At 43.1% G+C, this 15800-nt stretch overlaps 1 non-coding gene across 1 annotated transcript; it reads right to left on the reverse strand.

Annotated features, from left to right (window-relative positions):
• Positions 1-15120: 15120 nt before the first annotated feature.
• On the reverse strand, positions 15121-15235 carry LOC136751921 (U5 spliceosomal RNA). Its single transcript, XR_010817108.1, has one exon. It is a non-coding gene; the product is annotated as a U5 spliceosomal RNA (small nuclear RNA).
• Positions 15236-15800: the final 565 nt, after the last annotated feature.

Raw genomic sequence — 15800 nt, forward strand, 5'->3', positions numbered from 1 at the left:
CGCATCAGCAGCAACAGCAGCTCCCTCCTCGGCTAACTGAGCCCGTGGCTGCTCTGCATTCTCACTGCTAGCAGCTTCCCCACTAGGCTCCCCTACTCTGTCCCCACCGAGGCCAGTAGCGTTTGCCACCGCCTCCCCCTCATCGCTCCCCCGGCCGGCAGAGCCGACACCAGACGGCCCTGCCTGCTCCTCACCTTCCTCTCGCCCGGCCGCCGGAGCCTCTCCCTGAGGGCAAGAGCGACTGATGTGCCCCTGCGCCCCGCACCTCAAACACCTCATGGTATCAGTTGACACGAACACCACGTACACTAACCCCTCGATCTTAAACTTCAGAGACAGGCTTAACTAATCGGCACTGTCCGCCAGCACCATGAAACCCTGTCTGCGGTAAGAGAGGACGTGTTTCAGCTCCGGGGCGCTGCAGTCCAGCAGCACCCTCCTAATGGCGCAGGTGAGCCGGCCATAGCGACTCAGATCCCCCGCCAGCAGATCGTTGCTCAGGAAGGGGGGCACATTGGAAGTAACCACCTTTACAGCCGGGGTGGCCAGAGGGAGCGTGGGCAGGAAGGTCCCCTTCACTGTGACCCCCTCCTCCATCACATCCTTCACCAGCGCCTCAGAATTCAGGAAAACCACAATGCCCTTATTCATTCGCGCCGCAGAGACGATGTTCTGGAAGCCGACCTTCCTGCCGATCTCCATCGCACAGTCCTCTACCGACACCTACTCCTGGGACACGAGTATAAGCCCATGCTTTCGGGTCAGCGTTTCGTAATTAAATGAAGGGGGGGTCTCCCCGCCCGCAACGCCATGTTGATCTAAATCGAAAAACAACCCCATAAACCCGAAATGTTTAAAACCAACAAACGATTAAAAGTATCTATAAAAAAACAAGAAAAGGAAAGAAAAAGAGTAGTAAAAACACACACACACACACTCTCTGCAAACAAAACTCCCACCACCACTGACTCCTCCCATAAACTCCCAGCATGCAAAGAGGGAGAGAGAGAGAGAGAGAGAGAGAGAGTGTGTGTGTGTGGGTGGGTGGCTGTGTTAGTGCCTGTCTGTCTGTCTTCTGTGTCTGTCTGTCTCTGTCTCTCTCTCTGTCTCTCTCTCTCTCAATTCAGTGCATTCATATTGTCAAAGCAATTGGACATTCAAACATACATTTATACATACATACATACATACATACATACATACATACATACAAACATATATATGGAAAAGAAACAATACAATTATAAATCACAATAAGATGTAATAAAGTACAGGAAAACAAAATGTAATAAAATGTGATCTTTAATACACACAAATATGTATAGCTGGTCGGAAGCGTCTTGGACTCGGGTTCCTCTTCATGGAGGGGAACGTGGATGAGTTTGTACCATTCTTGGGAGGCTCTGCCTTGTTGGGGTTTTGCTGTGATCCAGGTGAACAGCAGATCGGGCATAGGTGGGCATGTGGGCGGAGGAGGAGGAAGGCCGGTCAAGCAAATAAGCTTGCTAAGGTTCGCAGCAGCAGCAAACAGCCCCCCCATCCAGCCAGCCAGGCAGTCTGGCTGGCAGTGACTGAGTGGTTGACAGACGGCAAGCAACGGAATGCACGTGCTCTGTGATGTCATAGCAGTCAGCTTAAGAGAGAGGTTTGTCATGTGATGTCAACGCTGAGCTGGATGGCTCTGTGTGTCTTGCTGGCTGTGTGTATGTGTGTGTGAGAGAGAGAGAGAGAGAGAGAGAGATAGAGTGTGTGTGTGTGTGTGTATATGTGTGTGAGTGGGTGGCTGTGTTAGTCTCTGTCTCTCTCTCTGTCTCTGTCTCTCGCTCTGTAGATGCATCATAGGGAACATATGTAACAATCTCTCTTTTTGTTTACCAAAAATGAGAATGAACGTATTTAAAGTGGGTTTTGCCTTGATTGGAAACGTTTTAAGATTATTTATGAAGTGTAAATTGGATTTGTCTCAATTCTCTGTAGTTTTCAATATATGTGCCATTCAGTAGCGTTCATGTTACAGATGTGTCCTATGCAGTGGTAAGGACAATAAAATGTCTGTAAAACTTTATTTTAGAAATTATAGAGGGGATCAAATGCAAATAGAGGGTCCGCACTAATTATCTAATTTACCAACAACATATAAAATTTGGTCTTGCGAAGCTGCAAAAAATGCTGTATAATCGTATGTGTGTTCATACACCAGCTGCTAAAGTCTGATAGCTTTAAACTCATATTTTTTTTCTCATGAACACCAAATGTTGTTTGCTTGATTTTTACAGAGTATGTCATAAATTCTGTCATAAAACCAGACAAATTGTATGCTGTAATATTGAATATTTTCAAAGTTACATCATTTGTTTGTTTTTCCTATCATGATACAAATGTTCCCTATGTGAAATATGCATTATATCTTAATAATGTCAAAACAATTAAAGATATACAGATTATTATTTGTGGTAAAGTTATAACACATTGCTTTTAACTATGTGTGTCAGTAGAAGTTTAAAAAATCCTGACAGTTTTTCATTGATCCTGCAAAATAAGTGTTTAGGGAACATTTTTAACTTAAAGTAAGGGTTAGTGTTAGGGTTAGGGTTATGAATATAATTGATATATAGAATTGTTAAGAAGTGTAAATGTTTACATTCCATTTTTCATAGATTGTCTGCAAGTTTCAGTTCTATATTCGGTTTGGAAACCATTTTTTTCTATTTGTGTATATGAAAGATATACATCTATACAACATCTTCACTATTAAAGATAAACGCATTATTATTTTGGCATTGTTAAAGCACATTGATATTACCTATGTGTATCTTTAAAAGTGTCAAATTCCTAAAGGTTTTTTATTGATCTTGCAACATAAGTGTTTAGGCAAAATTTCTAACATAGAGTTAGGGTTAGCCACTGGGTAAGGGTTACATCTTCAACAGTAAGTTAATTCATGTTAATTATTCTCATCAATTTTATTCAATACAGTAAAAGTATCTGAAATAGCAAATCGGTGTTAATCCCTTAATGCATCAATAAAAATAAATAAAAGTAAAAGGCTGATCTTAGCATATTTGTATACTTGTATGTTCGTTTCTGGTTGTCTACATGTGATTTCGAGTTTTTTATTTGGTTTTTACAATGTATCTGTGCTGTGTGTAAACGCAGAATGAGTTTGATTGTGATGTTAAATAGGGTTTAGAAACGCAGTCGCCTCGATGCTGATTATTATTGCTGTGTTTCTCCACTTCTACTCCACGCTTGGGAACGCCCACATCCAGTGACGTCAGCGTTCGATTCCAAGACCGGTGGAAAAGCGGGCCGGTTCACAAAAAGATCAGCTGGATCCCAGGCCGAGCAGCGGCTCTGGCTCCAGCACCGGCACCATGTCGGAGGAAAAGCGCTACGTGAGCTCACACTGAGCTCAGTGTAATGTCTGCTCTGGAGAGCTCACAGTGTGACCTAGTCGTGAGTTCACGTCTTTACTGGGTAGTCCTTGACAACTTAGTCGACTCAAATCTTTGGCTTAATTGGTCAAAATGACCATTGGTTGAAGGTACTCAGGGACTGATGTGTAGAGAGACTTATTAAACCTGCAGGATTGTGGTTTTCCCAGAACAGAATTAACCAGCTCACCACAAAGGAACATGGTAGGTGCTATTGCAACATGGATTACACAAAAACATTGAAATCCAAGTTTGCAGTGGTCCTTGGGCCATTGCGTGGTGATCCAGATCACTTCAGCACGAATTTTGCAGTGGTCTGGACTACAACTCCAGGGACTACTGTGCAGTGGTCCAGACCTCAGAAACTGTATGCATATGAACAGTGAAGTAGGCATCATAACTGTAGCCAATACTTTGTGGTTAAAAAACTTAATTTAATCCCTGTATTGTACGGAATAATAATAACAACTGTAAAACATAAGAGAAGGGCCTGATAATAATTACAATACACAATAGACTAGAACCCTTAGAATATAATAATATGAACATTTTCATGATTAGTATGATTGAAGTTTGGATGATATATTAATGCAAGTTGATAACATATTTTACAGAAAATGGGTTTTAGGAATTGTGTCAAAAAACTAAAAGAATTGTCTTAGGGACCACTGCTCATTTTTCCAGACCAATGTATAGCCCACTTTTCTATTAAATTATGTTTAAAACAAAATTGAGGAAGCAGTGGTTAGTTCTGAATCAGACATATTGACCCCCTCACTCAATCTGTAAGTCCTGCAGCAAACATTGGAATATGCATAGATATTTGCACAGACTGGTATAAATGTCCCTAATAAATAACCAAATGCATTTTTGTTGTTTCAAATATGCCCAATATCTTACCAGTATGTCCTTTTAGTATGTCACAAAGGTTCCCTAAGCATGTTACGAATGTTCCCAAGTTTATGTTACAGATGTGCCCTAGCACTCTCTCTCTCTCTCTCTCTCTCTCTCTCTCTCTCTCTCCCTCTCTCTCTCTCTCTCCCTGTCTCTCAAATTAGTGCATTTGTATTGTCAAAGCAATTGGACATGCAAACATACATACATACATACATATGGAAAATAATCAATAAAATTATCAATCACAATAAGATGTAATGAAGTACAGAAAAACAAAATGTAATTAAATGTGATCTTTAATACACACAAAGCTTTCCATGGAGGGGAACGTGGATGAGTTTGTACCATTCTTGGGAGGCTCTGCCTTGTTGGGGCGGAGCTGTGATCCAGGTGAACAGCAGATCAGGCATAGGTGGGCATGTGGGTGAAGGAGGAGGAAGGCCGGTCAAGCAAATAAGCTTGCTAAGGTACGCAGCAGCAGCAAACAGCCCCCCCATCCAGCCAGCCAGGCAGTCTGGCTGGCAGTGACTGAGAGGTTGGCAGACGACAAGCAACGGAATGCACGTGCTCTGTGATGTCATAGCAGTCAGCTCAGAGAGAGGTTCATGATGTCATCGCTGAGCTGGCTGGCTCTGTGTGTCTTGCTGGCTGTGTGTGTGTGAGAGAGAGAGAGAGATAGAGTGTGTGTGTGTGTGAGTGGGTGGGTGGGTGGCTGTGTTAGTGTCTGTCTGTCTCTCTCTCTCTCTCTCTCTCTCTCTTTCTCTGTCTCTCTCTCTCTGTCTCTCGCTCTGTAGATGCATCATAGGGAACATATGTAATAATCTCTCTTTTTGTTATCCAAAAATGTGAATGAACGTATTTCACGTGGGTTTTGCATTGGTTGGAAACGTTTTAAGATTATTTATGAAGTGTAAATTGGATTTGTCTCAATTCTCCGTAGTTTTCAATGTATGTGCCATTCAGTAGCGTTCATGTTACAGATGTGTCCTATGCAGTGGTAGGGTCAATAAAATGTTAGTAAAATTTTATTTTAGCAATTATGAAGGAAGAAATGGAAATAGAGGGTCCTCACTAATTATCTAATTTACCAACAACGTTTAAAATTAGGTCTGTGAAGCTGCAGAAAAAGCTGTATAATTGTATGTGTGTTCAAACACCAGCTGCTATAGTCTGATAGCTTTTGAAGACTCTGTATAGGAAGTTGAAGAAAGTGTTTTGTGATAATTATATAATGTTTTATATTAATACTAGCATTAGAAGTAGTCTTGTATACAGGCTGAGCAGATTAGATTTAGCAGGACAAGTAAAGGGTCAACAAGGTTGGTTTGTTAGAAACTCCTGTCTGTAATGAAAGATTACACAGTGCCGAAATAGCCTACAGCTGTCTGCTGAGAATTTGTTTATGACTGAATTGTTTCTCCAGACAGGGAGGAATTGTTTTTGTTAAACAGCGATTGACACTAGGTAAATGAAGACCGTGGGATCGCATCTTCCTAGTGCACATCAACGACAGACATCTGCTTTGGATCCATCACCTCTTCACGGGAGGACAGATCATAAAACGGACCCGGACCTGTATCTTCTGATTGGATGAACGGCCATAAGATGTTACGTCATTTTTCCAATAAAGTTGTACTCATGTCTGTAAATATTAAGTCTCACTGAAGGAATTATTCCTGACGTGGGGCTTCCGAGCGGCTCGATTAAAGTTCTGTTTGCTTTATCTCCGTGACTTCTCCACTTATTTCTGACACGGTTCTACAACTTGGCGTCACGAACGAGGATCTGAACTTGCCTCCACTCCCGGGACCAAAGCATGGGTGAGTACCTTTAAAATGACCACCCTGTATATTTAGATTTGATCTCGGGATTGTGTGAGGCTCTCAGATTGTAATTTAAAGAGAACCTGTGGAGAGGTAGAGGTAATACAAACAGAAAGGTTGACTGTACAGTGGAGGATCACAGTAGGGTGAACTCCAGGTAAGACAGATCTGTGGGGAGAGATGCCAAGGGAACCGAATGGTACGACGAGGCCTGCTGAGCCCCAGGTTAAGCAAGGAAATCCTTGTACGCCAGGGCCAGAGTTAGTGGTAGTCAATAACCAGACGGAACCAGAGGTACATAAAGTCCAGCGATATAGCCCCATCGTTGGCAAAGATAGGGTTGGCATTATGGCATTACAAGACGTGTCTATATGTGAATACCTACAAGAGAAGTTTAAAAAACTTCAACTTAAGATGGAAAAGGCAGGATGGGATCCTAACTGGGTTCCCAAACAGCATAGAGAATGGTGGAAGAAGGAAAAGAGAGAGAAAACCAATAAAGCTTCCGTAATTCTTTGTCAATATAGTGCGAAATTAGAGAAGAAACTAATCGCAATGGATGAGGAAAATACAGCAACAATAAAATAATTAAAAGAGAAAGTCACTGAGATGCAAACAGAGATAGATAATGAGAAAAGAATTAGAAAATGAGGAAGAGAAAAATAAAGAATGAACTAATAATGTAGGGAAATGAACCCGACTGGGACGATTTAGACCGAAGAGCCTGGGAACATGAATGCGAAAAATATGGGGGATGTGGGTTTGGGGCTTCTGCCCCTCCACCATATAAACATTCAGACAACCCCCCTCATAATAGAACAGAGTCTAAACTTTACCCAGATTTGAGTTCATTCAAGTCAGAAAAAATACAAATAGCACCTACAGAAATGCACACTAGACAACATCTCTCTGCCGGACAATTTTATGCATTAACAACGTCGGTGCATCGCCCCTTTACACCCGGAGAGAAACACACAATATTAAGCAACCTTCCAAAACTTAAACCCAATCATGGGAATCTGGACTTCTGGGAAAAATGTAATGAGATGTTAGACACCAAATGCATGCTAGAGACGTACATATAATAAATCAAACTAAATGTCCAAGGCCAATCTGGGACAGGTTAACCCAGCAGGATGGTACCTGGATAACAGCTGGAAATGATAATAATAATCTAAGGATCACTCACTTCATCGCGACTGTAAAGACAGGGAAATTGGGGTTTAGTCTGTGGCCTCGTTCAGAAGCCAGGAGAGACTTGCTGCGATTATGCAGAACGAAAGTTCACTACTTTTAGAGATCACTCCGGACTGTGATAATGTGATCTGTTTAAAATGATTACAGGAAGGGTTTAGTAAAGCACACCAAGACATCCTCAATATGGGTGTGCCTGTAGGAAACACATATCAGCAGATTGTACAATGGGCTTCAGAGGTAGAAAACAAGCAGTCAAAAGCTAAAATAAATGCTGTGGCAGCTACACTCACCTAAAGGATTATTAGGAACACCTGTTCAGTTTCTCATTAATGCAATTATCTAACCAACCATTCACATGGCAGTTGCTTCAATGCATTTAGGGGTGTGGTCCTGGTCAAGACAATCTCCTGAACTCCAAACTGAATGTCTGAATGGGAAAGAAAGGTGATTTAAGCAATTTTGAGCGTGGCATGGTTGTTGGTGCCAGACGGGCCGGTCTGAGTATTTCACAATCTGCTCAGTTACTGGGATTTTCACGCACAACCATTTCTAGGGTTTACAAAGAATGGTGTGAAAAGGGAAAAACATCCAGTATGCGGCAGTCCTGTGGGCGAAAATGCCTTGTTGATGCTAGAGGTCAGAGGAGAATGGGCCGACTGATTCAAGCTGATAGAAGAGCAACTTTGACTGAAATAACCACTCGTTACAACCGAGGTATGCAGCAAAGCATTTGTGAAGCCACAACACGTACAACCTTGAGGCGGATGGGCTACAACAGCAGAAGACCCCACCGGGTACCACTCATCTCCACTACAAATAGGAAAAAGAGGCTACAATTTGCACAAGCTCACCAAAATTGGACAGTTGAAGACTGGAAAAATGTTGCCTGGTTTGATGAGTCTCGATTTCTGTTGAGACATTCAGATGGTAGAGTCAGAATTTGGCGTAAACAGAATGAGAACATGGATCCATCATGCCTTGTTACCACTGTGCAGGCTGGTGGTGGTGGTGTAATGGTGTGGGGGATGTTTTCTTGGCACACTTTAGGCCCCTTAGTGCCAATTGGGCATGGTTGAAATGCCACGGCCTACCTGAGCATTGTTTCTGACCATGTCCATCCCTTTATGACCACCATGTACCCATCCTCTGATGGCTACTTCCAGCAGGATAATGCACCATGTCACAAAGGTCGAATCATTTCAAATTGGTTTCTTGAACATGACAATGAGTTCACTGTACTAAACTGGCCCCCACAGTCACCAGATCTCAACCCAATAGAGCATCTTTGGGATGTGGTGGAACGGAAGCTTCGTGCCCTGGATGTGCATCCCACAAATCTCCATCAACTGCAAGATGCTATCCTATCAATATGGGCCAACATTTCTAAAGAATGCTTTCAGCACCTTGTTGAATCAATGCCACGTAGAATTAAGGCAGTTCTGAAGGCGAAAGGGGGTCAAACACAGTATTAGTATGGTGTTCCTAATAATCCTTTAGGTGAGTGTATATCTGCCATAACACAAAACGTAGGTAAATGTTAAAATTGCGGACAAATAGGACATATTGCTAAAGACTGTCGGTCTAAATCAACCCGCCCTAAGTGCACTTTCTGTGGGAGGACAGGGCACACGGGGGACAAGTGCTGGAAGGCAGGCGCTCCAGGCGACACCAAGCGCCCTGCAAGACAAACCCCGATCAGCCCAGAGGAGACGCGGAGCTTCTGCACATCATCCGAGATCTGACAGAGAAACTCAATAGGAAATAGGTCGCCTCGGCCCCGAGGTCGGTACAGGGGAAGATCCCCGCCTCCACATAAGTGCACTGTTAGGGGTCGGCAGTGTTCAATGTCGGTGGATACAGGCGCCTCTGTCTCGATATCAGATCTCCCCTCCCACTGACTAAACGCAGACTACAGATCTCAGGTGTAGGTGGCGCATGTATCACAGCCACACTCAGCACAGCTCAACTTCTAGAAATAGGCGATCTCCTCAAACCAGTGTCTTTTTGGGTTTGTAAAAACCCAGAGGGGACAATATTAGGTATAGATATCCTTAGAGAAGCCGGCGCACTAGTGGATGCTAATAATAATCGCATAATATGTACCAATACACACAGGAATAAAAAGGATACAAAAAGATACGCAACAAATTGCACTAGTATCTCACTCACACCGTCAACACCTCATATATGGCCAGACACACCACTTGGACACGTATGTCAGGCATTTCCTGATGTTTGGGCAACACATAAACAAGATTGTGGTCTGGCAAAAATTGAACCTATAGTTATCCCAGGTCCAGTACACAAAGCACATAAAAAGTTTCCTATTAAACCAGAAGCTTTTACGGCAGTTCAGACGCATTCAACCACTAATTCTATGCCTAATTTGAAACCCGAACACTCTATTTTTACGATCCTAGATATTAGCAATGGATTTTGAAGCCTGCCACTCCACTCTGATTCCTAAGATAAATGTGCGTTTACTGTATGCGACAAACAGTACACATGGACTAGAGTGCAACAGGGATTTCACAACAGCCCAACACTCTTCCACCAGGCAATGGCCAAGACTTTAGAAGGCATAGATCTGACACCCTGGAATAGATTCATCATCCAGTACGTGGATGATCTTTTGATTGCATCTCCTGATGAGACCGCACACTTAGGCGCATTAATTACAGTCCTCAGTGTCTTACAAAAGGCAGGATTTAAAGCAAACCCTAAGAAAGCACAAATAGGCTTAACTAAGGTTCAATATCTCAGACACAACATTTCACAAGGACAAAAATCTATGACGCATAATAGGCAAGAAGCCATTCTAAATATGCCAAAACCACATCATGTTAGGGCTGTGCGTAAAGTTATGGGGCTCCTTAATTATTGGCGCACTTTCATCCCTAATTTCACGCAAGCCACAGGTCCGATACAGGCGCTAATCAAAGGGAGCCCGGCTCCCTTGGACCCCATAGACTGGGGACATGAACAGGAAATAGCCTATCGTGTAATAAAACAGGCTCTTAGCAATGCCCCCGCCCTCGGGTTACCAGATCATGCTTAACCATTTCACCTCTACTGTTCCCAAGATGGGATCTATTATACAGCAGTTCTGACACAGGAACATGGGGATAGGCAATGTCCCGTCGCCTATTACTCCACAAAGCAACCCACGGTAGCAGCAGGCATGCATCGCTGTATGGCAGCAGTAGACTGCGCCTCTTGGGCAGTGTAGGCATGCGAGCCGATTGTAATGAACACACAGTTGATTCTGCACACAGGACACACATTAGTTTAATTATTACACACCGGCAAATTGTGTTCAGTCTCTGTAGACGAGCTAGATGGGAAGCTGTTTTGCTCCCCAGAGATAAATCCATACAAATAATAAAAGACACACGAGTAAACCCAGCAGGGGAGGAAGAAGAGCATACATGCTCTGAGCTGGTGCTCCAGGAGGACCACAGTCGCTTCCTAGAAAACCCCCTCACAGACCCTGACTTGGAACGATATGTTGATGGATCCAGGAAAATAATAGATGGAGTCCCCCACACTGGGTGGGCAGTGGTATTGGATGATAGCACCGTCGTAAAATCTGGATCCCTTCAGGACACTGTTCAGCCCAAGTGGCAGAACTCGTGGTGTTAACTGATTCATTAAAAATAGCGAAAGACATTAAAGTTAACATTTTCACTGACAGTCGCTATGCATTTGGAGTAGTACACGACTATATGGCAACCTGGGAACGTAGAGGGTTTATAACAACAGCAGGAGAAGTAATACAAAATTATGAGTATGTTATAGCCCTAGCTGAGACAGCACACCTTCCAGAAAAGGTAGCAGTAGTTAATGTGAAAGCTCATCAGAGTCTTTCTGATGATGGATGCCCGCGCACCTGTGGGAATCACTTTGCAGACCTAGCTGCAAAAAAGGCAGCAGAGACAGGCAGTCATGTGACGTTAGCAGGATTCCCCTGCTCTAGTAAACTTGTGAGCATCCGAGAACCAGAAACTACTGACCTCGCACAGCTACAGAAAAACTGTGAGGAGGATGAAGTACAAGAGTGGGTTAAGGGAGGTGCAGTGCACTCAGACGGTTTGTGGCGAAGTCCTAACTTACAATGTGTATTAGCACCCCAGTGTATTAGCTCGACGCTTCTGGACCAGTACCATGGCCCAGCTCACACGGGTCGCAAGGCCATGTTAACTCAATTGCTTGAACACTGGTGGTGGCCTGGCATAGGCAGGGACACTGCGAAGTGGTGTCAACAGTGTATTCCTTGCGCACAAGTAAACCCAGGTAAACCGATCAAAGTCACTAAATCACACCAACCCCGGCCTTGAGGTCTGTGGGAAAATATTCAAATTGACGTTACAGGACCCCTGACAAAATGTCATGGGAAATCCTATTGCATGGTAATAATTGACCATTTCACAAAATGGGTTGAGGCTTTCCCCTGCAGGGACTGCTCTGCCATCACTGCAGCACAAGTCCTAGCGACTGAGGTTATTCCCCGATGGGGTGTGCCCCGTCAAATGAACTCAGATCAAGGGACTCATTTCACCGGTAAGGTAATGAAGGAAGCATGTTTACTGCTAGGGGTAAAACAACGATTTCATATACCTTATCACCCTCAGAGTTCAGGCTTAGTGGAGCGCACTAACCGGACACTGAAGGAAAGTTTGGCAAAAGCCCTGTTAACTACAGGCAAGGGATGGACAGTAGCACTCCCCGCTGTGCTGTATAAACTTAGAGCGTCACCTAATCGGAGTACTCAGCTTTCTCCATATGAGTTAATGACAGGGAGAGCTATGCAACTCCCTGCTGGCATCTGGGGTCCCAGTGATCCCAGTGCTCCATTCAAAGACTATCTTAAACAGTATGTAGCACAGCTATGTACACACTTAAAAAAACATAGAACACAAGCACGTGATCTCCAGTCCCTCAGGGACTTGGAACTCAAAGAGGAAATGCCAACAACACTTCCTGAGGTTGGTTCGCAAGTGATGGTTAAAATAATCCCAAGCAGACCAGGGCTTAGGCCCAAATGGACAGGACCACATAATGTCCTTCTTTCTACAGACACTTCAGTCTGTATTGACGGACAGGAGGGGGGTACTAGATGGAAACATTGGTCACAAGTAAAAAATTATAATCCAGGAGAACTGTGTACTAAACCTTTATCTTTTCTCATTCCTAGGAAAGCAACAGTTGCAGATTTCCAGAATTTTGAGAGACATTCCCCTAACTGGTAAAGGTTTTGTCCCCCTACAGGTACTAAGAGATAATCCAGCATGAAGACGACTGTGTACACTACAGTATTTGGACTGATCTGCCTGTCCTTAGTTGAATCATGGACAGATTTATCCAAATTACACGCACCTATGCAAATGCCCTTAATAAAACAAAATGCTGGGTTTGTTCCCACATTCCACACGACACAAAGAAAGGGGTTCCAATGATCCCCATTCCATTTCCAGTATTTTCTGATTATTCACAACTTAGAGTTGCCTCTAATGTACGATATGCATATGATTATGCCTTAGGCATCACAGGAGAATGGTACCGAAGATGGATCAGAATAGAAGAGATTTTAAAATGCCATATATTGACTTGGCTCACAGTAACAAAGGATCTGTGTATGTTTCATACTATAACCAAACCATGCAATCCCAATTTATAGGTAATAGCACTTGTAATCACACTGTGGCTATCGATGGTTCTGACTTTAGGTATCAGACTTGTCGATTTTACGCCCCATGGAATGGGACTTATTGGATATGCGGCTTGCGGGCATATTGGGAACTTCCTTGTAAGTTCACAGGTTCTTGTTATTTAGGATTTGTGGTGCCAGCTTTGCGCCACACTGAAGATAAATACCTTCCAGATATAGAACAATTTACTCACCCTAAACGTGAGATAGGGGAAGGAGACAGGTTTGCTTCCATACTATTTCCTATGTATGGAGTCGGAAGAGCAATAAAGGAAATCAGATTAGTAGCTGGTATATTAGAAACATGAAGTATTTCTACAACTGAAGTTCTCAGCAATTTAACAACTGAAATAGTGGCTATGCGAACTGTTGCCCTCCAGAACAGGCTAGCTCTAGATTTCCTGCTAGCAGCACAAGGAGGGACATGTGCCATTATAGGGCAGGAATGCTGTACTTACATACCAGATAACTCTGAACACATTGGTAATCTTATAGAGCACATTAGGACAGCAACTACAAAGATACACCAGTCCTCCAGAGGAAAACCCCTCTGGGGATGGCTTGCTGATACCTTTGGTAATCTGGGTATGATTGTGTTACAAGGATTGATATCAGTAGTTAATATTCTGCTATGTCTGTAAGTTTCTTTTTTATTTCTTAAATACACTGTCTCAAAAACTTTGTAAACCTCATAATGTATCTACTATGGTTACAGCTGCAATTAAAACACCCTCGTTGGCAGACTTTCTCTAAATTTCTACTAAACGACACAGTCCCTCACTCGGGAGGAGCAAAACTCACACACCCATTGACACAAATCTTATTCTATCCCCTTGGTTCTGGAGGCTCCATGTGACTGAGGACAAATGGATTTAGTATCAAAGGCAATAAACCTCATGACTCAAGGAAGACCAAAGGATGCATTGGAAAGATACTATTACAAAGGTCACTCAGCTCCATGAGACGCCTTCAGGACATTCTGTACATCCACACTTAGGGGCACACACTTATCGCTCTCCCCGACAGCAGGGACACCCTTACACTCGCCGTACACACATATACACCCCACGGGGAAGGGTTGGGATGAAGGAGCTGCAATCCTCAATCAAGAAGCGTCAAATCTTCCTAACCCCTAAGGGGATTTACTTGTAACTGACAAACATAACTTTTTGGCTTCTTTCCGCTTTGCTCTATTGCCAAACAGCAGGGAATGAATACACTGTATAGGAAGTTGAAGAAAGTGTTTTGTGATAATTATATAATGTTTTATATTAATACTAGCATTAGAAGTAGTTTTGTTTACAGACTGAGCAGATTAGATTCAGCAGGACAAGTAAAGGGTCAAGAAGGTTGGTTTGTTAGAAACTCCTGTCAGTAATGAAGGATTACACAGTGCCGAAATAGCCTACAGATGTCTGCTGTGAATTTGTTTATGACTTAATCGTTTCTCCAGATAGGGAGGAATTGTTTTTGTTAAAGAGCGATTGACAATAGGTAAATGATGACCGTGGGATCGCATCTTCCTAGTGCACATCAAAGACGGACATCTGCTTTGGATCCATCACCCCTTCACGGGAGGACAGATCGTAAACGGAGCCAGACCTGTATCTTCTGATTGGATGAACGGCCATAAGATGTTATGTCATTTTTCCGATAAAGTTGTACTCATGTCTGTAAATATTAAGTCTCACTGAAGGAATTATTCCTGACGTGGGGCTTCCGAGCGGCTCGATTAAAGTACTGTTTGCTTTATCTCCGCGACTTCTCCACTTATTTCTAAGACGGTTCAACACACACAGCCAGCAAGACACACAGAGCTAGCCAGCTCAGCGATGACATCACGAACCTCTCTCTGAGCTGACTGCTATGACATCACAGAGCACGTGCATTCCGTTGCTTGCCGTCTGTCAACCTCTCAGTCACTGCCAGCCAGACTGCCTGGCTGGCTGGATGGGGGGGCTGTTTGCTGCTGCTGCGTACCTTAGCAAGCTTATTTGCTTTCCTCCTCCTTCGCCCACATGCCCACCTATGCCCAATCTACTGTTCACCTGGATCACAGCTCCGTCCCAACAAGGCAGAGCCTCCCAAGAATGGTACAAACTCATCCACGTTCCCCTCCATGGAAAGCTTTAGCAAAAGGCAAAAGCATTATAAGTAATGAAAAGGAACCCGAGTCCAAGACGCTTCCAACCAGCCATACATATTTGTGTGTATTAAAGATCACATTTTATTACATTTTGTTTTTCTGTACTTTATTACATCTTATTGTGATTTTTAATTGTATTGTTTATTTTCCATATATATGTATGTATGTATGTATGTTTGCATGTCCAATTGCTTTCACAATACAAATGCACTGAATTGAGAGAGAGAGAGAGAATGAGAGAGAGAGAGAATTGTGTGCAAATATCTATGCATATTCCAATGTTTGCTGCAGGACTTACAGATTGAGTGAGGGGGTCAATATGTTTGATTCAGAACTAACCACTGCTTCCTCAATTTTGTATTTGAGTAGAAGTGAAGAAACACAGCAATAATAATCAGCCCCGAGGCGACTGTGTTTCTAAACCCTATTTAACATCACAATCAAACTCATTCCACGTCTACACACAGCACAGATACATTGTAAAAACCAAACAAAAAACACGAAATCACATGTAGAAAACCAGAAACGAACATACAAGTATACGAATATGCTAAGATCAGCCTTTTATTTGTATTTATTTGTATTGATGCATTAAG

The sequence above is a fragment of the Amia ocellicauda genome, chromosome 6 (genome assembly GCF_036373705.1).
Source record: "Amia ocellicauda isolate fAmiCal2 chromosome 6, fAmiCal2.hap1, whole genome shotgun sequence".
Classification (NCBI taxonomy): Eukaryota; Metazoa; Chordata; class Actinopteri; order Amiiformes; family Amiidae; genus Amia; species Amia ocellicauda.